The sequence below is a fragment of the Hippoglossus stenolepis genome, chromosome 5, assembly GCF_022539355.2.
Source record: "Hippoglossus stenolepis isolate QCI-W04-F060 chromosome 5, HSTE1.2, whole genome shotgun sequence".
NCBI classification, from domain to species: domain Eukaryota; kingdom Metazoa; phylum Chordata; class Actinopteri; order Pleuronectiformes; family Pleuronectidae; genus Hippoglossus; species Hippoglossus stenolepis.
The window spans coordinates 16,470,165-16,494,154 of record NC_061487.1 but is presented as its reverse complement, the minus strand read 5'-3'; the positions used below and the strand labels follow the sequence as shown (position 1 = coordinate 16,494,154).

At 39.8% G+C, this 23,990-nt stretch overlaps 1 long non-coding RNA gene across 1 annotated transcript; it reads left to right on the top strand.

Annotated features, from left to right (window-relative positions):
* The first annotated feature begins 588 nt into the window (after positions 1-588).
* Positions 589-18,544, top strand: LOC124851887. The gene is made up of 3 exons (XR_007032728.1): positions 589-733; positions 1,986-2,067; positions 18,416-18,544. It is a non-coding gene; the product is annotated as an uncharacterized LOC124851887 (long non-coding RNA).
* The last annotated feature ends 5,446 nt before the right edge of the window (positions 18,545-23,990 follow it).

Genomic DNA, 23,990 nt, shown 5'->3' with positions numbered 1-23,990 from the left:
CATTATTTTATTGCATCTAAATGTTATCTATCCATCAATATTAAGGGTATATTTTTTTTATCCAATTTCATTCACTTATTTTTACTTACTACATTTATTTGTCTACTTTTGAATGTTCTCTATTATAGTTTTTAAAATCAACAAACCAATGGTATTACATTCTAAGCATTCTTTAAAATGTGTTTCCTATTCTTGGTTCATCAGTCAATTGTGAAGGATTTTTTAACTCTATATACAAATGATGTTTGATTGATTTATTGATCTACGTGTTCAGTTGTAAAATAATACACAGTGATCTGAGGCTGAGAAGTGAGCACAGTGAAGAACAGTGTGTGTGTGTGTGTGTGTGTTTTTAAGGGGATGGTGGTGGTGTTGTACCCTTCAGAATGTTTTCTCACATTCAAAGTTTAGTCTTTGAAAACAACTAAACAAAACAAATAAAAAGAATAAAACATTCTTTAAAAAGTTTTTGGTTTGGAGGCCACGCACACAAACACAGACACACACACACAGGGTGCACGGGGAAGCGGGAGCTCCAGGTACCGGAGCGGCCACTGAGCGGCGCCGCAGCCCGCAACTTCCACCGCCTGACATCCGCCGCTTCCTCCCCGCTGCACGCTGCAGGCCAACCCGCTGCCTCGCTGCCCGTGTCGGGTTACAGCCACCAGGCCACCCGCCCTCCCGCCCTCCTCCCTCCGACTGAAGCGCGACTTTTAGGGAGATAGTATTACAGGTAGGTGCGAGCCACGGTCCGTGTCACTATCGACGGACAAACGAGGCATTGAAAAACCGGACCGTGACCCAGAAATTCTCGCTTTAATCGGGTCACCGTGCTCGTTTTCAGCGCTGAGTGATAATGGCACCTCCTCGCTGTCCTTAGCATTTGAAGTCCACTCACCACAACCTGTAGCTTCTTCTTTTTTGTTATTATTATTCTTACTACGGGGGGAAGAGGCAGTGAAAGGTGTCCAGCTGGACGCCTTGTATTTCCCCCCGTTGGTGCCTTTGTGTGTTATGAGCTGTGTACACCTGCTGATCGCTGCTTTTAATCCAGGTGAAGGTCACTTTAACCCCGTAATGAGCTGCTGTGAGGGGCTGCACGGGCAGGCCTCCAATCAGGGAGGAAGAGATACACATGTAGAGCTGGAGTTCCCTTTAATCTAATGCACATTCAGTATAAGTGCAAAGTCATTTAGAGAAACAAGAATGGATTCATTTCCTATAAAATGTAACCCCTTGTTTTGTTTATATATTTATAAGTGGGTGTTTTCCCGATAAGCCCCAAAATGCATTTAATTTTAAAAACTAAACTGCAGAACTGACGACATGATTCAGATCCTCTCATCGCTGCCATGTGCTGCAGGATTCAAGTCAAGTGAGGGGCTGCAGTGAAAACAGGGCCAAATCTTTTCTTTATGTTGCACAGGGGAAACGGCCTGTAAAGACCCAGCGAGCTTGTGGAGCGCGGAAATAAAAACGCCGAGTTGGGAGCTGAAATTTCTCTGAAACAGTCCGAACACAAAGTCTTTCTCCCCCCTCCACCCCACCCCCCCTGCTCCTACAGGGTTTTGTTGAGGGTTCCGCTGAGAAAGCCCGATGCAAAGTGGGCCTACAGCCAACTGGGATGGATTCTAGGGTGGAACCTAAACAGATGGGAGATGGTAAAAAGGTGAACACGGGGTCAATCCGAGCTTCAGTGATAAAGCTGTGGGCAGTGCTCATAGCAGTGTTTTAAAAGTTGACTTAAGAAAAACAGATTGTGTGGTCAGAATAAACTCTTAAGACCATATTGGTCCATTTTTTTCCCAAGCTTCTTTTGTCTAGATTGCCACGGGCACAAGCAGCAGACACCAAATGGTCAAAAAATTGTTATCATTATGTTTGTCTGGAAATCAGCAGAATGGGGGTGTTGATTTCCAGCGGGTGGGCTTTTCCTTTGTCCCCCTTTTTTTTTTTGTTCTAACCCAGATTTTCATGTTTAACAGGCTCACAGCTGATCCACCCCCTGGTACAACCATTGAGACAGAGGAGGTTAAAGCACTCTGAACGCATGGAACCATATTGCAGGTAATTAATATGTCGGCACCGTGATGAACTTCGTCAATACATCTATCACCGCACTTAACTTGAAACTGGAGCAGCACATGTGGGATGCAGCCGTGAGCGCAGACGGAGAGTACATTTGTCCATTAGTAAACACTTCATAGTGTGTGTTGTGATTGGGGAGGTAGTGGGGCTCCTCTGTCCAGTCGCAGTCATTTTCGCCCATCACCTCCTCATCGCTGTAAAAACACTTGCTGTGGTTTGCTAGATTAACAGAGAGCCCCCTAATGGAGTAATTACACCGAGCCAAACATCTATTTTTCACCTGTGCTCTGCCATTATTCTCTGTCCCCTATCCACTCCATTGGAAGTCACTTACTCTCCTTCCAATGAGTTATCATTGACTGCCATTTAGACGTTCTGGAGCAATTTGTCTTACTGAGGCCATGCGCCGGCCTCATTGCGAAAGAACAATCATTCTCCCCCCAATATATAAAACATTCATGGGGAAAAGGAAGGGAAAATGCTCCACAAACAGATAGCAGAGAGTGGCTAATAGATACTATAAAGGTGACAGACAAGGAAAATAATGTAGTAGATTACTGGGGCTGCAGGAACAAGCCTGCACAACCAGTACAAAAGCTTCAGGGACTCTACTGCAGGAGGGGGGGGGGGAATCCTTCACCAGACAAATGTGTTAAATGGGTTGTATGGCAGCTAGTGGTGGTGGTAATTGCTGTTGTTGCATACAAAGTCTCAATTTAAATTTAAATTCTAAATGTTTAAACTGCCATCACTGTTTGTCTTTGACTTATATTGTTCAGATTTGATATTATTGGCTTTGGATTTTCACTAGAACATTTTGGAGGCCTTTTTTTTCTCCATGATCTTTTTAGTCGGTGGTTCTTTGGCTCTAAGGTCCTTATTGATCGTCTTCAAGGTCATTGCTTCCGTCTGTTTTTTAAAGCTTTAGATCATTTGTTTCTATGTAAAGAGGACACTTTTTCATTTTTAGCCTGTAGGTCATTGTCATCTAACCATGTGGTGGTCCAGATTCTGCACCAAAACCAATGGAAATAATATCGAATGGATAGAATAGAATATAGAATATCCCATTGGAGTGGGAAGGCATTGGAGCTATATGGCTTTATGTCTTTTTTTTTGCCTTTGCTACTTTCATTTGGACATTTTTTGTACCTCTAATATACAATATTCTAGCTGCTGATTATTCTGATATGAATCGGCACGGCACAGCTCTCCTGTAAGCAACCTTGTATTTATTTTTCTTTATTGCTTAGCACAGTCCAATATACGTCCTCCTCAGTCCCAGCAGAAAGGGTTAATCACATTCTTAACTGAGTGTTTTGTTAGATTAGTCCTCCTCCAACTGCTTAACACAATGACAAATAACCATTATTCTTTTCCTAGCACTGATAATCAGGACAACTTAAACATTTCTCACCAGCACAAGTGAAACCATTAATCCTCAGCGATACTGCTGATAAGTGGTGACTTTGGAGTAATGGCCCTGTCACCTCAAAAAAAAGAGACAGAAAATGTGTACAATTAATACAAGATGCCTATTATATTTTGTGCATCCCACGTCTTTGTGTCATCTGGCAGCATCTGTCAGTGGTAATGGACTAAATAATGGACTGAGTTTTTGTTCCTGATATATGTTCATCTGCTACAAAGTGAACATTATTAGTTCAAATACTTACAGGCTGTAGGAGGGAGGAGATGGGCAGGAGAGGAAAAATGAAAGCATAAATGTGAATATATGTCAGTTATATTGTACTTTGGCTGATAAGGAAGATTTGTATAGAGTAGGTGATAACGAATGTTCAAGGCTGCTCCACTTGCCCCCATGTACATATGGTGTTTTTCCCTTTCGTTGTACTGTGATATACTTTGAGTAAAAATTGTCCATGCAACATTTTAGTTTCATGCGCATCAATATTTATTCAGAGTTAATTTCACCTCTTCAGCTGCAAATATTAGTCAATTGATCAGTGGACAGAAAATAGAATAGATGATTAATCGTTCAAGTTAATTTCTCAGCAAAAATGTTCAACACTTGATGGTTTCAGCTTCTAAAATATGACAACATGCTGCGTTGCCCATCTTAATCTATAGAAAAGTGAATCTATTTTGGTTTTGAATTGTTGGTTGGACCAATCAAGTCATGGAAGTCGCAATTGACAAGCTTCGTGAAAACTGTGGGCAGATTAATGGTTAATGAAGAAATGTTTAGCCTCAGCCCTGTTTGCCTTCCCCTTCTATCTGCGTCACACTCACCACATCGTATTGCATGTTGGTCCCATGAAGCCTCTCAGACACAGTAAACCTGAATAGCTCCAGATGGCATTTAAGGTGAGTGTTGTAAACCGCAACTGATAGGCCCGCGAGCATAATGGTGCTGTGTTCAGTTACGTGCAAACAGGCAACTGATAATGTGCCTGATACCACACTTAACTGAGCAGAAGTAGGGGAAGGCATTGATTCACTCATATTTTAAGTATCATCAAACATAAAGTAGATGTTGTGCCATGTTCTGCACTTTCATGTCCTTCAGTTGCAGCCAATCTCACTGCATTGTGTGTGTGTGTTGTTGTTGTTGTTGTGATACAACAATCGCACTGTATGAACCATCGTGCACCTTTTGGACCTGAACGTGCTGATAGTTTTTTGAATATGCTAAACACTTGTAGTAGCGCTAACCACCTGTGCCACAAGGAAACATGTAAGAGCCTGATTGAAACTCCCTCAATTTGATCATATTCTCCATCACATGTTCTTTGTCACATGTTCCCTTCAGGTGTTGATGTAGCTGCCTGGAGGTGTTGCATTCAAACTGCCAGGATGATGATAAACACACTTAATTGAGTTTGTGATTGAATTTGGTTTTAGATCATTTGCTCATTTCCATTTAACGGCTTCCGGTATCTTGACATCAGAGGGAAAAGCAGAAGTATTAATTGCACTGTACATTGGGACAGGTTACATTGTTAGCCTTATTGTCAATGTGGTGTTTTTCAATGTTGGATTCTTTTGGAGTTAATGGTTTTATTATTAGAATAAGATGTAAACATGCTCCAGTAATTGCTCAGAGCTGATCAAGATGTTCAAGTTTGAGCCTCTTTTTTCTTGATTCATCAAGAACATACACTCAAATAGTCGCTGAGAGTAGAACTAATGAGCTAGTTGAGTACTTCCAGTTAAGACACATCATCATGGATAAAGCAGATGGTGTGAAAAATATTTTTGCCGGCTGACGTATTCTTCATATGTTATGAAATAGAAATTATGATTGGAAAAAAATGTATTATCCAAACATTAATCTTAAATTAGTTTGAAATTGTAGGTGTCAATATGTTTTCTGGTTTTACAATAAAGACTACTTTTAATATAGTATAGAGTAGCATGTATATATTACGTATAGTACTTATATTGTACTCATACCGCACAACTAGAAATGTCAAAATATATAGTAGTATTATGGTTTGGGAAAAATGTTGGTTGTGATGGTGACAAAAGAACTGATGCAACCATAAGAGTTATTGTAATAAAACTGTTTCTGTACTTAGTCTCCAAGTATAGTGTTCGTTTTTATCTGTTATTGAACATAAAGTTTCTCATCCCACATGCGAATCCCACCATTCTCTGGCAGCAGCACAGTCCCATGCAGGCACTTGATACTTAGTATTTCAATGGCCGTAGCTCTGTTTTGATCAAAAGGCTTCAGGGGCCTAAGTTTCAAATCCCTCAAAGCCCATTTTGGCGACTCTTTGTTTAGCCCATTGGCATTCTGACCCCATGCTTCTCAGACTTTGAACTCAAAGCTCGGAAAAGCCGTATCGCTTCTTTAAACACATTATCAGTGGGCTAGGTTTTAAGAATATCACTAATCATCTTAAGGTTTTAGTGCAGTGTGGCAGTGTCGTTTAAGCCTTGGGCCCCATTTGCTCGCCTGGGCACTGTAAGACACTTTCTGTGAAATATAGGATCACTAAATGGCAGAAAGTGGTCAGTAACTTTATGCTTTTTCCGATTAAAGCATCTCAAAGCAAGACTTTGCTGTAATTCACTGTTGAAATGATAAATTTAATCAAACAAATTATTTTAAAAACCTATAATGTTCGAGTTATACCAAGGTCGGTGCAAGTTTGTGGGAAAGATAGCACTTTAAATAAGTGTGATGCTGCTAATATCTGTGAGGTGTAGCTTGACTTCTTGTAGTATCCTTCCCCAACCTTTTAAATACAGAAATCTCAATATCTATTAACTTTAATTTCTTTTATTAAACTCTGAATATCAGCCAACAACCTTCAAAGTGCACCACTGGATCTCTGCCCTCCACCGAGCCATGAAAAGATTGTCACTTGTAGTTTTCTCAGTCTCCAAACTGAATATTTTCATACCACTAAAACTGGATTCACTGAAATGGATTCGCTAGCTTTAATCAATAACTTAACATTTTGCCTACTCCGTGTGCCAGGTTAAAACTTCCTCCTACACATCAGAGGACTTGGCTTGAAGTTTAATGTCAACTGTTAATGCTGCAGTTTAATAAATAATTTATGAATTACTGTCAAGAAAATTGGCATGGGCTGCATACCTTCTGAGAGGGCGATGCTGCACATGCATATTATACAAAGATTATACAAAGTGGAAATGAGGAGGTCAGATTTCTGTATTACCTGCTTGATGGTGAGCGTTGCATAATAAATGCTTACCCAAGTTTTGAAACATGTCAGTCAAGCTGGATGATTGTTTTCCTTCAATTTTGCAGAACTAATTCTTTTAATTTATTTTGTAGCGTTTGTCTCAGTTGACCCAGTAGATGTTTGTGTTTTCTCTCAGTATCGTAATTCCAAGCAGCAAACCCACTCATAGCATCAGTAGAAAAGATATCTTATCTCAAATTTCACATATAAATGCAAAGTTTGACATGATTAGTAAGAGTTTTATGTTAATGAGCATACGCTGTATTGTTTTGTTGATGTCCATAGTCTTTGTCTGAACTCAACTGTTGTAAATCACTTTCTTTAGGCTGGTGACAATCAGGAGTGTTTTTAAAGATGTTGAACACAATCAGAACAAACAATCATCCATACGTCAGAAGCATCTACTTCATCTTATTGAACACTATATACAACCTGTAGTGCCGTATGTAGTAGTTGTTGCTGATGAATACATTATGAATAAAATGTAATAAAAAAAATGGATGTGACCACAGAGAACCATCTTTTTGTGCATCGTCTCCAAAATGAGTGTGTGTGTGCACATGTGATTGCAGGAAAGTCTGTTTGTCCCCCCCCTGCTCCTCTCACACCTCCTCAGTCTCATCAGCCCCCGTGATTAAGTTTTGGCACCTTGAATCACATTGTCTTCTTCTGGAAATATTCCGGCTGCATTGCTGCCAGTCTAAGTGGAGACAAAGATAAAGGAGGAGAAGGTAAAAAACACACCCTGTTGTGTGAATCTTTCCACAAGGCCTTGAACCCTGCCATTCATCCCTTTCACTTCATCAGCTGAGTCTAATTGCCAGAGAGGACAGGATACCCAGGGCCCAATTGTTCCTTATCCTCTTTGGAGCCTCTGAGGCATGAAAAGCGAAAAGGCCTGCTTTTGATCTTTTTTTTTGTTAGTTTTTTCTTTTTTTCCTATCATCCCCTACTATCTTTTCCCTTAAAGTGAGACACTCCATTCACATTGTGCCCCCCTCTTCATCCACGCAAAATAATTATCAAGCTCTGCTTCATCAAATAATGGTGGATATCGGAGGTCATAATGGGCAGGGCCAGAGGTCCGCAGGGGTGGCCCCAGGACGTGGTGGAGATCCCAACTCATCTTAGAGGCATGCTCCTTAGCTGTGGCTACCTTTATATACCTTGACCCCGGTTTTCGTTTGCCTGTCCTAATGAGACCCTCTCATGCAGCCAATGCAATAGAGGTCTTGCAATGGCAGGGTTGGGAGGCCAAAGTACAATGAGACACAGGGCTGTGCTCAGACAAGGGCGCATCTGTGCCATCTTATTAAGCCTTGGAAAAGAGCTCATGCGTCTCAGCATCCCATAGGCGCTGAGAGCACATCTATTGACACCTACTTGTCCTTTGCGGTCAACACCTTTCTGTGAGGAAGCAAGGACACCCAAGTTCTCGTTAGAAGTAATTCTTGGCAGAGTATTTAGCGAGGCAAAGTGTTTAACTCGCTTCGGGTGGCCATGTGGTGTGAAGATAAAGAATGAAGTTTTATAATGATGAAAAATTCCTTGGAACTATAGAGAAATGACGAGGGGTGTCAAAGACCAGTTTGTCAAAAGCAAATAGTCCTCGTATTTAAAGAACAGAGGGCACCAGAGTCTTTGTTAATGCTTTCTTCACCAGTTAATTTTAAAATGGGTTCAAAAGCATGCTTTAAATTATTGTTAATCACATTTTTATTAGGTTTAGTTAACATTTTCTTTTAGTTTTGTTGTGCCTTGTCATGCACTTTGCCATCGTTTAATGTCCAGAAATTTGTCAAATTTGAAAGAATGAAATGTTAGCTCAACCTCAATTTGAAAAAATTGTATGTAAACCTAGCCAACCTAACCACGTGTCTAAGTTATAACGATAGCAAAATGACAAAACAAAAACACATGTAGGCAAACAAAACCTTTAAGCAATCATGTTAAGCACGCCTAACATCTGAGAACTGTGTGAGAACAAAGCAGGGCTCCTGTCAGTGCATCGATCCGCTCCTGAAGGCACGCACATCCATAGCTCTCTGATTGCTCCCTGCCTCTCGCGTCTCTCTCCCCCGCGCCTCTAACTCTCTGCTCCGGCTCCTCTCTGAAAATGTACTTATCGATCTGGCCTACTTCCTCGGAGTTAACTCGCTGATAAAACCTGTCCAAGGGCTTCCAATGGCCTGAGAGAGTTTGTAGGGCTGGTAAGAAGGCAAGGTGATTAAAAAAAACTTGTCACAATTTTTTTTGTCCTAATTTTAAGTTTGTCAAACTCTAGTTTTGACATTTCCAACATTTTATTGTCTGGCCATGGAATGAGTTTTTTACTCTAGCGCCTTGGCAGTAATATATATATACATACTGTCTTATGTGATTAACCTACAGACCGAGTAGTCTGATAAGTCTTTACGTAGCCTTGAATGATTGTTGGACTTTCCAAAGTTAAAAGAACTGTTTTTTAAGTTGTAGTATCATTTTCTTTTGTTCACTTTCTTGCTATTTATAGCTCACACCATGAGGCTTCAACCACACAGAACTTAAGACAAACAATATGGCTGGGCACTTAAACAATATTGATCATCATTGCAATATAACATTCATTAATAACAATATAACAAAATCCCTAAGTATATTGGTATAATGCCTATGGATTGTGTAAGCACAGTGAAGATTTGTAAAATGTGTTGCAGTTTATCAAGTGGTCATCATTTTCTGCCTTTAAACAAGAGTTTCAAACCACAACCTTCACTTGAGAGTAAAAATTTGACTTTAAACCAGACATAATCACATTTATTGTGATAATTATTGATATTGACTGATATGAAATGGAATAATTTGGTCATATTGCCTAGTCTAGGTTTATATTGAAAAATTATGAGATTATTGAGCAGAACATTTGATTGTAGTGATGTTAAGAATCTTTGTCATTCCTTCATTTGTATTTGCAGCTGAGTAAGTATCACATAATCCAGTGTACTTACACTTTTTAGTTAAAAACTGCCCAATTGTTGAGCTACATTGTTTGTAATATCAAACTGGTAGAATTTTGTGAGACAAATTTCTCCATTGAATTCCGCCAGCTGGTGAAATTAGCAGTTGCATTTGATTCAGTGAGGACTTTCGTTGTCATCATTGCTGTGTATAAGTCATCTGTGATCACATTGAATAGAAATAAGAAAACATGACAAATTGTTAAAGAGCGGTAACTATTGTAATATTGCTGTTGTTCGTTGTGTTGTAGACTCAAAAATAATCATCAGTTCCTCATTATCGTCCACAAGAACACTTGTACCAAGATATCAAAAATCAGTGTTTCCTAAAAAAAAGTGACTCATGTTTTGTGTGTAATCATGTCTCCGGAGTGTGATTACATTGTATGTCGGTTTGTGTATATTTTTGCAAGTGTGTTGTGCTGTCATGTTTGTAGCATTCCATGTGGGAGGGTCTGTTGATAAGTAAGCCATCTGTAGTGTTCTGCCGAACGACATGTTGTAAAGCGAGATTTGAGAGTGTGGAGAGACTTGACTTGACAAATCTTGGCACATAATGAGACAGAAGGGAGTAAAGGCTGAAGTCTGTCCAGAGATAAACAATTAGATTTGTCCCTGAGGTAAAGGCCAGGCAATGCAAGGACTCTCAGACTAACAAAATCAATATGGCTTCCAGTAAGAACACTCAGGGGGTAGAGTGATCAAGAGGTTATCATTCAGTTCTCAGATTTGGACGAGTACACACAATGAGGAATTATATCGTCAGTATGATTACTAACTTGAAAGCTCCCTGTCAGTGTTGTATACGTTTGGAAGCATACATCTGCTATTCAATTATCTGTCAGATACAGTTGGTCTAATTAAGACATGAGAATGCGGATCAACAGGAACACTGAACTACTGTAGTCGAGCCAGCTTTCCTCGGCAGCCAATTGTTCGGGAGACAGAGGGAGATCTTAAAGGAGGCAGCATTTGGGAATGATACTTTCACACCCCCCAAATAAAACCATAACGGATCATGAGCCATTGACAGCGTGGGCAGCCCCCTCGCTTGCATCCCCTCTCAGGCCCTGCCTAGACTTGCAGGTCTTATCTCACATCTCACCACTGTTCCCTGCAGGCCCCACAAGGGTAGCACTGCCAGGGCATGGGGGGTTGGACTGTTGGAGGCGGGGGTTTGTCCCAAGTTGTGCTTTCACCGGCTTTAAAGAAGACAATAATAAGAGAGGGTGAATAGTTTTGGGGTGGGAGAGGGGACCATCACAACTTGTGTGCAACTGCTGTTAGGCAGGGACGTCTCCTCTGAGACGCTTAGTCACTGACCATAAAGGTGTGAGTCTGAGTCGCGGCCAGCCTGTCGCCTCATCTCCATGGAGACGGCGACATGGCACCCCAGCGGACTTGTCTCTGCTGTGGCCCGGAGCAGCAAGAGCACTTGGGGATGTGACCTGACCATCACCTGGGCTCCAGGGGCCCAGGAGGCACTGCTCTGATGACCTTCAACAACCTGCCAGTCTGTCATCTCGGCCTGGGGAATAACACAAAAAAGCCAGCAAGGGATTCGTGTAGAGACATTGTTTACTGGGTCATCGTATCTTTGGAGGAGGCTCTTTGTGAACTATAGTGAAAGAAATACTTTTCACGGCAGGATTTAATATTCTTAAATATCCTTTGCCTGTGTTACCCTTTCATGTCAAGATCATTTAGACTATACTATACATTTGTACTTTCTGATTGGTTGTTATTATAAAGGTATAGTGTATATAGTCTTAATTATTTTGACATGAAAGTCTATATAGACAAAGGAAACTTTCAATATTTTCTGATTGGTTTGTCAAAGTGAAACATTGGCTTAGGACACAAAGAATACAAATTAATTAACATAATTAACATTAACTGGTTGTTGTACTTGTGACAAAATAATAAAATCACTGTTTGGACATGTTATGACTTACTTTTAGGTGACGATATTTTTTTACTGTAAAATAAATGTATTGAATATGAAACAGTTGCACCTTTTGTTATTATAGATTAATGCTGCTCCCCATCATGAAAACCCCAAAATACTTACTAATGTGCAACATATATTGGTTTCTCACTGGATTAAGACCTACAATTAAATCTCCATTTATTTTCTTAATCACAATTCATTAAAGATGCCCATCATCATTTTCTAAAGCCTGAGGTGCCATTTTCTTATTTCTTGTTTTGTTTGACCAGCTGTTCATAACCCAACAATATTTAAATGTGTAAAATAGACATAAGAAGCACATCCTCAACATTTTTTGATCAATTATCAGAAATGTTGCGAATTGATTTTCTAATAATTGACAATCTGAGTAGTACTCACCATCAGCCCACAGAACTAACCATATCAAATAAAGGCTTCTTTTAAGAGATGCTTTCAGTGACCATCATTTAGAAATGGGACCATTGTTATCTTTTATATATCTTAGTGTACTAATGTTGGTTTTCAGTCTCAGCTAAGACTTAGCAATAAAACAATATCAATAATTATTACAGTATGATTTTTTTATCAATAGCAACAAAACAAAAGTCTAATAAATGTTTTTCTGTTTATCAAGTGTTAATCATTCTCTGCAAAAAAGACACATTTAAACCCACAACATTCACCCAGGAGATAAAGTCAGTCTTTTTAAATAAATAATAATATCATGATAACTATCAACATTGACTGATATGGACATTTTATCTTGATATAATTTTTGGCCATGTCGTCCAGCGCCTAGTCTCAGCTGCGCCAGAATATCACAGGTTTTCGAGGGATTTTTTTGGCTTATAAAGTTAAAAAGAAACAAAGAGAAGCAGAATGCAAAATAAAGAAAGCTGTCATCTGCTGCTCCAGGGGTGTGGACACAACAGTGGTAAAAGAGAAACCTCAACGAGATTAAATACATAATCAGCAACATAAGAGTAATTCCCGTATAATCTTATAGACTATTGTTTGGTATCACAGGGATAAATGATTGCCAAATGATCTCAAATCTTCTGCATTCGAGTGTAAAGCAGCACCATCCAAACCATTCCCTGGAGACCCTCGTGTTGCATTATCTGAAAAAAAAAAACCCAATGCATGAGATTCGGTGGAAAAATCTGTGCTTTCTTCCTTTCAGCCAATAAGAAAGGGGATTTTGAATGGAGGGGTGATTCTCTATGCAGAGCAGAGACGCGACACCTTCCAGACAGTGAGAGATGGCGAGCCCTAATAATACAGAGCTGTACAATGGTTCTGACAGGCGAGCATTAAAGCAATCAGGGTCCCAGGCATTCCAAATCTCTTTACCGCCCACCCTCTAACAGACTGAGAGATGGGCGGCTGACCTGTGAGCTGTCAATCATGGGGGATACCTGCTGGAGCCTGATCAGGGAGTGCTGAGGGCACCAGTCCATCAGATCTGTTTTCACACTCCAGACACTAACATTGCAAGCATAACCACAGACACAAAAAAGCCCCACCGCCTCGCTCTTAATTAGGAGATGTGTGTGCGCGTGTGTGTGTGCGTGTGTGTGTGTTGTTTGGGAGGGGGGGGGTGGACTTGTTTGGTTTAAAAGGGTATGTGAGTGTCTTAGATATAGGGGGGATAGTAAGTGGAATCCCAGTGAGACAGAGAATAACCTTTTCTCTTGATTTAGGATTCAGGCATTGATCTGTCACACTGTTTTGTACAAGCAAGAGCTCTTTCAGCATTGCTTCTCAGTGTGTGTAGCTTCTCAGTGTGATAGTGTATGTGTGTGTGTGTGTGTGTGTGAGAGTGATGGACTTGTTCATTAGCTGTCTGTAGCCCATTCCAGCAAATAGATGACCATAATACTGCGGTTAGTTAATGGCTTTCTGGTGTTTCCTCTAGAGTCTCCCTGTCTGAGGGCTGACTGCTAAACCTCCTCCATGGTTTTTTCCTCCTTTTTCCAAGTGGGGAGTCTTGTGTTCCTCTGCCTAACTCAGACAATTGGCTTCATCCAGCGGCCAAGTCTGTGAGCAGTCTGGCCGCATGGACTCACATTAGAGAACTAAAAGCTTCATCACAAAAAACATGCTGATCTGACATTCTGTCCCAGGGATGACTGGAATCGTATTGGTTCTCCGCAGTTGAAACCCAGTCGGTGACAGGAAATTACCTCACAAGGAGGAGTCATACGTTTCTGTTCTGTGGTTCATCTTACATTTGTTTTAATGAAAACTGGCATTTTAGATTTAGTGTACAATACAGTATATCACAATATTCTACTTCATATGATATTCAGATCATTACAGCAATAGCAAACCTCAAGAGAGCAATTCAATCCTTTGACTTAACACAAATAGTGAGAGTACTTGTTGGGTAATTCTGTAGACAAACAAACAAAATGATCAACAAACCAATGGACAGGGGCGAAAAAGTAACCACTTTGATACAGGTAATTAAAACAATTGATTCTGAGTGTGGTCTGGGATATTTTATATATTTTTGAATCGTTTGTAGTAGTATTGGAATCACTGAAAATTAGCTTTAAGACCCAGTGAATGGATATCAAAGTGCTTTCTGATTTTATATATTGTATTACGCATTTCACGTGTCCGTTAAAAACACAAAGCTATGGAGGGAATAGTCGTGGATATTTAATGGCATTTACAGAGGCCAACAGTAATAAAACATGTTTCACACCCCTTCGCCAGAGACGCTAGCAGCTCAATATATAAAGCCATAAAGATAGCATATACATAGATATATTTATATGAAGAGGGATAGATAAAAGGACTCTTGATTTGTGTATGTAGAGGAGAGACTGCTTCTCCTAACAAAATCTGAAGCCATGTGAGTGGGCTCGACAGTGGGCACAGCTCTTTAGTGCTCTCCATTTATTCAGAAGTAAAGAACCAGCCATTGATTAAGCTTCTGAATATCATATGCAATATTCATTAACATTTCTGCATTGTCCTCTTTATAGAACTCTCAAATTAGCATTACAAAAATACATGTAATATCAAGTCACAATATTACAGAGCCAGAATCACAATGCAGCCTGAAATGGAACCTGCGTTTATAGCTTGTATAGGTAAGATGTCCACCAGCAATGCTGTTCTCTCTTTGTGTGTCCTGCTCTGTCAGAATAGTAGAAAGAATATAATGTTTGGCTCTTTGTCAAAATTGTTTTAGAAAGATGTAGATTCAACATTATAGATATTGTGTAGGCTGTATGTGGTGCAGATGAACTTCATTTCATTATACAGACAGTTACATAATATCTAATATTAGGAGCTATGTATAGTGGTCACTATGGCCATAAAGTCTCATCACTTGTTCACACCTTGCTTATCACTATACACCCTCACATTTCTTGATGAAAAGATAATTATACATTCAGAATTTAGATGATATGTCATTCCATCAGTCTTGCTGGAGGGAAATGCATCGTCTTATTTAAAAAGAAAAAGACCAGCTACTGTCTGAAGTGGACAAAACAAACACCTCACCTGAATGTGTCCCAGTAAAACATTGACCGTCTCTCGTCTTGGTTTGTTCAACAGAGATCCATCTGGGACGTGCATGTAAACTCAAGGACAAACACCTCTGCATCAAGTCTTTGTTTAGCTGTGAAATGGACAGATGTTGGTGAATTGGACATACAGAATGTATACAAATAAAAAAGACACTGCCCAACATGTTCTGTGCTCAAACCTTTGAACATTCAAAAAATGCACTTACAAATTATGTATATAGTTTCATATTGTGGGAAGAGATTTGCTGCTCAACTGAACCCGTTGTGCAAAAATAATAGTATATCCAAAATAAAGTAGAAATATATAAAAGCACCAGCATGGGTTTCCCTTATAGTCCAAGAAAAAACATTTTTATTCAGTTTAGAAAATAACCTTTGACCTTTACCACACTCATACACATGCTGTCTGGAGCTGAACTGAAAAACAATGCAGACATGAGTCATGGCTTGTTCCACTGATCACGATCAGCTTTCCAACCATTTACAAACGGCATCAAATTATACAGTATTAAAAACACACACAGATTTACCTTCTGAATCTTGCAGTAAGTTCTCAATCAGGTATTTTTATTCTCCATTAACCAAACCTATAGACATATTTTCTCTACCGATACCTTCGACCAACCTGCAGCTCCATGCTGCAATGTTACCTCTACAACTTGTCTAAAACAGACAGAGTGCTAACATGTCTTACGTTAGTCATTCCTGGGAGACTACGTGCACAACTGACCGAAACAAAGAAACTGCAGAGGCGGCAAAACAAGTTTAAACTGGTCCTGTTGGGCCAGGAAGGGCAATCGTATAGGAACGGTTGATTTCAGCACTTTCTTTTGTGTTCTTTTGTTTTGTTTTGTGAACTCAACTTGATACAAACACCATTTCATCAGAGGAAATACTTAGTTCTGAATCACTTCTTAACTAAAGCTACAGAAACACAAATAAATGAACTCTGTAGAGAAGGGCATTTTCCAGTGTTAACATATTTGCCTGAAAATTTACTAATAAGCACTTGTTTGCCAAATATATATTTTTTAAATATTGTAAAACTCTGGAAGAGCGTATATTATTGTATTAAAATCGGATGTATTTACGTAACTGATATCTATTGGTCTGTGCTATTGTCTATTCTAGGTTCATCATGTTTTAACTCTGACTTTCTCAAACATTTCATATAACCTTAAGGGATTTTCCTCTCTCCGGAGAGCTAAATGTATATTGAATGTGACTGCATGTGTGTGGTGGTTATATGTGTGTCTGGGGAGGTGTCTCCTTTTGACTGGTTTTAAAAAATGAGAGCCCTGAAATCCTCAAATCTTGCCCCTCGTTTTGCAGGCTTATGGTTTAGCTCTTTTATGGACAGAATGTAAACGACCAAAGATAGAAGATGAAAGAAGTCTGTGCTTTAGGGTGGATTTTAACCCCGACCATATTTGACAATGACTGATGACTTTTGCAGACGTCTACTTAAACAGTACTTCAGTGGTGCTCTGTAGAGCCCCCCCCTGCATCTGGGAAACCAGATCACCTCTTGGTCCAGTGGCCTCAAGTCTCCGGTCCAAAGACAGACTCGTCTTGTTTCTTCCAGATCTCTGATATCATCCTTCACTGAGAACATATATGTGATCATCTGCAGCTGGAAGAGCGGCCCATGTGCATTTTACATCACTCTTAGCTATTCTCGGGTTTACTGGACCATTCACAACCTGACATCACAGCGAAGTTTGTTTTTTTCCTCCCACGTTCCTGTCCACTGACAGCCATATTCCTAAAACACATTGGGTCTTAAAGTTTTTATACCATGTTGCACGATTTGACTTGGATGCATTTGATGGTTTTACCTGATGGTCGGGTTTACTGCCAATATGGTTCATCGCATAATGATCACTTATCTGTGAAGGTTCTCACTCATCCAGGTCATGGTATCTTCAGGAGTTTTACATGTGCACGTAGACAACTGGACTTGCTTGAGTTTCTTGAAGATATTTCTGAAGAATAAAAACAGATAATGATCACTTCTTCTTTAACAGTAACTTTGTTAGACATCCACTGGCTAGAATTTGTTGGAATAATTCCATGAATAAGTGGATACAGGGATCACCATTATCTTTGTAATGTGCTGTACCATTGTATTTAACTACTTTGACTAAAGCATCAAGTCGGTTGTAAAGAGGATTTGTTCTGCCTCACACATGAGCTGTGATGGCCCCAGTGGAATCAGAACTCTTTCCCAAATATTAGAAATGTCCAAAACTAAGTCTTTGTCAAGAAAGATGATGCTCTAATTGCTCTGGGTGCCGTATTGTTAGAGTCTCCATGTAACTTTTGTTCATTTTTCCATTTTTCAACTTCAACATGAACACACAACAAAACAAACAAACTGGGCCAACAACTTTTTTCCCCTTTATTGGCAGCTGATACATGAACAAGAGGTCGTCTTGGCTGAAAAAAAAAAAGCAACTGCCGAGGCGTTGCTGGACCTCAAGACCTTTGTGACCATTGGCGTGTCATCCCTCACTTTGTCATGTTTAACTAAAACCAATGCCCATTCAAAGCGGCATCCATCAGTGTTAGGTGAGAACAATGACAGATTGCCTTTCTGCCGCACTCAAAGCATCTGGATCCTTTCTCTACTCCCCCTCTTTTATTTATGGAAAACAGCCTGAATAACAGCTGGGCAATGGGAATTTACAAGTTAATCAATTGTTTGTTAGGAGCCACAGCGATGCCCCATACCCAACCATCTGCGAGTTAATGTTCATTTACCATGCTAATTTTCCCATAGGCAACAGCGTATCTATTGATATCTTCTAAAGAGACGGATTCGCACCAGGCGTTATGAAATGCCTAATATAGAAAACGACACCTTCTTTTGGAGGCTACGTTGACAATATGAGCTCAATTCAGTCTGTGTGGAATTAAAAAGTTAAAGATAACTGAATTCAACTAATAATAACTTCAGCTTGTGGTGGTAAACTAAGAAGTATGGTGTGAAAACAAGCATGAAACTACAAGAGCAGTAACCCTGAGGTCCAGGAATAGGTCTTTAAAGTCATAGCATTTCACACATTGATGATGCATCTAGCTAAACACTGTTCGTCCTGGACACTGGGCTTCCTGTTTAAGTGAAATTGCCTTTGCCTCTTCTCCCAGGTAGTGTGGCTGTGGGAGGCTCTCAGTGTTTTCTCACGTTCCGTCTCTGCTCCACAAGACGACCCGCACACACACACAGACCTCACACAGGTCAGTCACACGTATCCATTAACATGCAGTCAGCAGCCCGCAGGACTGGCTCTTGTACAATGTTGCCTTCACAAGTTTAATCATGAAAAAAGGGGGAATATGTCAAAAACTACATTTCTTTGTTCTGAACTTTTAAATCAAACATCAGAGGAGGCAACACAAACGGAGGAAAAACACAAAGGAAACAACGTAATCTGTTAGGTTGAAATAAAGTTTTAATTGTAATGATTAGTCAGACAATACGATGTTTAGAAAACTTGTAAAAGCACAATAGAAAAGCAAAATCTAGTTGAGATCGAATGCAGAAATTGGGCAGCAATTTTCAGTTGAATCGACTTTATTTGGCCATGGTATGTTGGCAGCCTTGAGCCAGTGTTGGGATAGGGCACCATTTACAACTGTGCTGTGAGCTCTGGTATTCACCTTTTCCTATTTCCCAGCTGCAGCACAGAAACCACACGCTACTTTATTTATAATCCAACAAACCTCAGTGTGTAACTCTTGCCCCGTACTCTTGCTCGCATCACACAATGAGGTCACTTCCCTCTGAACCTCCACCACTGCTCATGCATTCCAACATGGCTCTAGGACAGCAGCCCAGCAAAGCTCTATACTCGTCAAATCACAAAGAGGCCCAGATCAGAGCCGAGCTGGACGGGAGCCAGGATCCGGGATCCAGGCCCTCACAGCCCAGGCAGCTGGGGGCAGCCTATAATAAGTGGGAGACAATGAGAACTAGCAGTGCACCTCCCACGCTTTGCATGTGGAAGTCGATTCAGAATTGAAATTAAATGGTTTCATAGGCTTGCTATAGACCACACTAATTATGAAAACAGATGAAAACCACTGGGCTTAGACTAGATATACATTAAGGTTATGAGTATTAACACAACAGAGACCAAATATGTTTTATTCAGTTCACTGGTGTGAGTCAGCAAAGCTGGAAAGGACATGCCCTCATTACACATGAAGGCATAAAACAAGGCTTTGGAGTTTCTGGAGTTTTAGATTAGTCTTAAAACGGTTTAATGTTTCATATCAATGCTTTTTTTGCAGCTTACTTTAAAAAAAAATATGTTACCTGTAAAAAAATACATATTTCATTGCACCAAACTGAGTTTAATGTTAAAGCTTAATGGATTTTCATTTTCTGACAATCATCCCAAATAAATGCATGTCTGACTGTTTCTTTTTTTTTTTTCACATGGGAAACTCAACATATTAAAGGCATTCTATTTTAATGAATAATAATGAACAGTTCACTGTGATGTAGACGCCGGCGGTGCTTTAATGGTCCCTTGTAGCCTCTTAAGCCTCTGGTGATAAATCTCACACAGGCACACTCGTATAACTAAAACCCAAACCTCATTCAGCTTCACATCCATCAGTGTTTGGCTGAAAGCGATGACAAAGCACTTTCAATTACACCAGTAACTGACTCTGGAAACAGTTCATAGCAGGGTCCAGGCTGGAAGACCGGGGGAGAATCACAAGGGGGAGGGCAGGATGGCTGGTAGGGCATCCGTTTGACTTGCTCCCAAATAATAAAAAGGGTGGTGTTAGCTGGGGACACAAGGGATGCCGCCAGCATCGTGAACCCAAGGACAATCCACCTATTTTGTGTGCTGTCACCCCTGTAGTCTGATTTATGGTTGGGACATCCTTCCAATGACCCGTTCGTCCATCAGCTCGGCGCTATAAGGATACTCTGGTGATTAGAGGCTGAAGTATCAAAGCGTCCTCAGTCAGGGCCCTTGTCTCGTACCAGAGGGCCCTGCGCTGCTGAATGGGGAGTGTGGCAGTTGGGAGGGAGAGCGTTCGCCGCGGCAGAGGAGTGCCATTCTTAACCCTGAGCACCGGGAAGATAGAAGAGCTTTTTGAGAATCCATCAACTGTAAATGCCTCGTCCCATAATGTTGGTGTTTTCTTTTACATTTTTTCATCCCAATTTGTAATTATATTATGTGGAGTGTGCGCTCTCTAAAAGTTAACATGGCAGTGTTTAATTGGAGTGATTTTACCCGTAATTGCGTGATCCTCTCTGCCACTTTTGGCTCCCACTTTGTTTGAATAAGCAGGCTAATTTGGGAATCCATCCTCAAAATTAATCAGTATAGCATACTTAATATTGAAGTTCAAAAATACAATAATTGAGAAAATGTAAATCTGCTTTGAATAATAGCAGCCTAAATCACATGCCAAGCCCAACAATGACAGCAGCAGCAGTCGAGGGAAACATCCGACACAACAATAGATAAGTGATGAGCATTTTTTCTCTCTCACTCTTTTCTTTTTTTAAATGCCTTTTATTACATAAATAAAAACAGAGTCTGATCCTCAGGAGTCCCTGATCTTTGAAAGCACCTCTGACTCCAACCCCCCTGATGAAAGGCCCACACTAACATCAGGAGTCCAGAGCCTTTACTCTCTAACTTCAGGCAATTATGACACAGAGAAGATCTTTGCCTTCTGCACTCGAAAATAAGAAGAAAAAAGGCATGTCTTTTTTCAGAGCTTAGTTGTAAAAATAAGCTTGCTCTCCTCAATTGCAGTCACCCCGTGCCCTTTGCAATAGCAGCAAGGATGTATCGGAACAAGCCATGGGGCAAAACAAATCACTTGTGATTTGCAGAATTATAAAGATTTTAATAGCTGCAATGTTTCTCTCTCAGATTGGTCTTTATTTCCAGGAGTCAAAGTTTCCTGGATGCCCCGGGCTTTTAAAAAGCAGTAATTGGCCAACTGAGAGACTGAGGATCTCCCTGAGTGATTGAGTGTATTTGTTGCTATGAACTTGAGGGTATCACTCCGAAGATCACAGGTCCAGGTTGTGAGAGCCTGCAACTTATCAAGCACTATCCAGTTTGCAGCCGTGGAAGTCAGACTACTTTTTTCCTGCAGTTTTGTTTAAAGTTTTAACCTTTCTGTGGAACTTCATGTTTTTTTTTTGTTGTGTTTTTTTTTTCCTTTTCTTTTTTGCTGATTAGTTATGTTTCCAGATATTCAGCATAAACTATGGGGCTTTGGTTTGTGAACTGAAGCTTTGAATTAATGCAGCATTTGTTGTGATGAAGAACATTAATGTGGTACTGATGTGTAGAAAAAAACAGTACTTCTTTAATATACAACATTCACACATTAATATCTGATTAAAATAATTCTTATATGTAATTGAAAATTACTTTTATTTTACTGTTTTCACAGTGAGCAAGCATACCAATTATTACCATAAATAAAAATGTATATATATATATATATTTATATATATATATATATACACAGCTTTATTTATAACAAACAAAAGAACCACAGCTCTGCAGAACTGTGAGATGAGCTGAACGTTACTTTCACCACTGAGTCTCACAGGACATCAACCAGAATTACAATTAAGAAATGAACAGTTAGAAATTGAACACTCATTGCTTAACAACTGTTCATCTTGAACCTATAGAAAGTCGTGGGATAAAGATTTTAGAATTATCAGCACAGCCAATGCTTTTTAACTAATAGAAACTACAATATTAACAATTTAAGACCTTGATAACGATTCATTAACTGACAATTCTTTCTCATTGTGCAGTGCATTTATATACAGATCACATTTACTCCTCGTATTAATTAAAAACATTTCTCCTGCGTTCTTTAGATTTGTTGCTAAATTACCACAACACATCTGCCTAACACTTGCTCGTACTGAGAGCATGTGCTCTCTTTTAGAAAAACAAACCTGGCGGCAGCTTAGCTATATTAAGGAAATCCACCAGGGAGACATAATCGAGTTTGACTCTCTAGCGGTGGTCTCCTTGTTAGTGTTGTGAGTGTCAGAACTGACAGTGCAGGTAACTCAAATGCCACTTAAGGTTTTAGCTTCAATGGCTTTTGGAAAGAAATGACCATGACCTGTATAGCTTGAGCCCACATCCCACACCCTTTCTGCCTGACAGCCGCTCAATGGCAAGTGTCTGCCAGCATGCCGAGAGGGAACTCTGCCAAGCCGCCGGAGATAGAGATGATTACCACATCCCTCGCTCCCTCTCAGGCTGCTCGCTGAAAACTGATACCTACTAACAAACTGCTGTCAACATGTTAGCGAGGCAGGGAGAGTGAGAGCACTGGTGTGTGCTGAGAGACGACAGAGAGAGGTGTGTGGGAGAATCAACGTGAGGAGTCCAAACAAGTTTGGATTAATGACACTGAAACAACTTTTTTTTCCTTCACTTTTTCAAAACTAACGCTGTTGTGACAGACTTGAAGAATGCAATCAGCACTATACAGAAAAGGCTGGTTAGGCAGGCACTCACCTACAGAGTGATGATCAAATTCAAATGTAGCCGAGGTCACAGCTCCTGTGTCTCATTATTATTATTATGTGTATACATCTGCAGTCATAAATGTTACTATAAGAGAAATTATTTCCTTTCTGTTATAAGTATAATTTGCATACAGTAATGCTACATGGAAGAATTTCTACTTTAAAGTTTTTACAGTGTCGTGCAGATTTATTTAAAACTCTTTCATGCAGAGTAGAGAATTAATCCAGTTCTTCCAGAGAAAATTTATAAATATCATTGTTTTTGAATTAATCCCCCACTTTGGGATTTGGGATTCATATCGTGGAGTGAAATAAAAAGAAAAAAAATCAGAGCTGACATATATTTCCCTAATTGTACAGGAAGCAGCACGGAGCAGCCAGAATCACCCGTAATTATAATATTGCTATAATTACAAAAGATTTTGATTGTCTGATTTCCAGCAGAAGGCTTATTTTAGCTGCTGTCTTAATACACATTTGTTTTTGAAGATTGGGATTGACAATTATGAAGATGTGCATCCCAGCATGAAATATTTTCATCAAGGACAGGAAAACGGGACATGTTAAGTGGACGTAATACATATGGAGATTCTGTGAAAGATGCGCGGCTAATTAAAGACCCAACTTTTTTTTTTTGTAATTTGAAAATCAAAGTATTTTATTCAGGGATTATTTTTCACAGCTTTATTGGAGAGGAGTGTGACAGGGTACACGTCGAGGATAAAAAAAGCAAACCCCAAAAGGATTATAAAAGTGTCGTATCAGTTCTGTTTCTTAATCGCCCTGACAGTGTGTGGGTTATAATATTCACAGTCAAGTAAAAGATTTCAGCTCCGATATGAAAAATGTCAATTACTTTAAATAAGTTCAAACCTAATGCAGCCTCGTTCTACAGTCGAGCTCTCCAGTCGTCGGTGATTTACTTCATATTTGCTCATTTCAATTATTAAATGCAACAAATTGAGAAAAAAAAACAAATCAAGGACGGAATAAAACTGTCTACAGTAATTCACTCTGGAACTTTGTTGAGCAACAAGATAAGTATTTCTCTAAAAATCAATTTTCGAGAAGAGACAATGGAAACAAACCTAAGTGCTAGTTTGAACCAACCCCACAAGGCTTCCAGGGAAACCACCGAGCCTAAGAAGCACTTTATTAGCCAGCAGGGGGGGG